We start from the raw sequence: 824 nt of genomic DNA, 5'->3' as shown, positions 1-824 counted from the left end.
ACAAAAAAAAAAAAAAAAAAAAAAAAAAAGTGTTACTGGTGGGCTAGAAGACAACTAGAAGAAATGATACTCCACCAAGTTTATTTCTGTGAACTAGTCCAAGGGTCACAAATAGATACTCTCAGTAGATAAACATAGTACACTGGCAGAGAGATATAGAGACTGAAAGAGAATTAATTTAAAAATAGCAATTTTTATTGTATTTTAAAAGCTTTTAATGTAAAAAGCTTTTAAGTTTTAATTTCAGTGGCATTAGTACAATCACTTTGCTATATAACTATCACCACCATCTCCAGAACTTTTAACTTTCTCAAACTGAAACTCTATACCTATTAAACAATAATCCCTAAAAATCCTTGTCCTCAAGCCCCTTGTAAAAACCATTCACTTTGTTTCTATGTATTTGAATATTTGAGGTATTTTACGTATGTGGAATCATACAATATTTTTTTGTGTGTCTGGCTCTTCCATTCAACATGCTGTCAAGGCTCATCCATGTTGTAGCCTGTGTCAGAATTTCTTTATGTTTTAAAACTGTATATTTTTATTTTAAATTGATATATAAAATGTATATGTGTTTATGGAATACTATGTGGTTTCAATATATGTATACATTAAGCAAGATTCAAATTAGGACAAGCATATCTATCTTCTCAGTATTTATCATTTCTTTACCGTAAAAACATTAAAAATCATTTCCACCTTTTAAAACTGTATGCACAGCTCATTATCACTAGCTATACTCATCGTATAGTGCAATAAAACATTAGAATTTCTTTTTCCTGTTTAACTATGACCTGGTACCCATTGGTCAACCTTTCGCT

Source organism: Chinchilla lanigera, unplaced genomic scaffold (genome assembly GCF_000276665.1).
Source record: "Chinchilla lanigera isolate Chin_1 unplaced genomic scaffold, ChiLan1.0 scaffold00002, whole genome shotgun sequence".
In the NCBI taxonomy this organism is placed as follows: domain Eukaryota; kingdom Metazoa; phylum Chordata; class Mammalia; order Rodentia; family Chinchillidae; genus Chinchilla; species Chinchilla lanigera.
Note: the sequence above shows the minus strand (reverse complement) of the source record.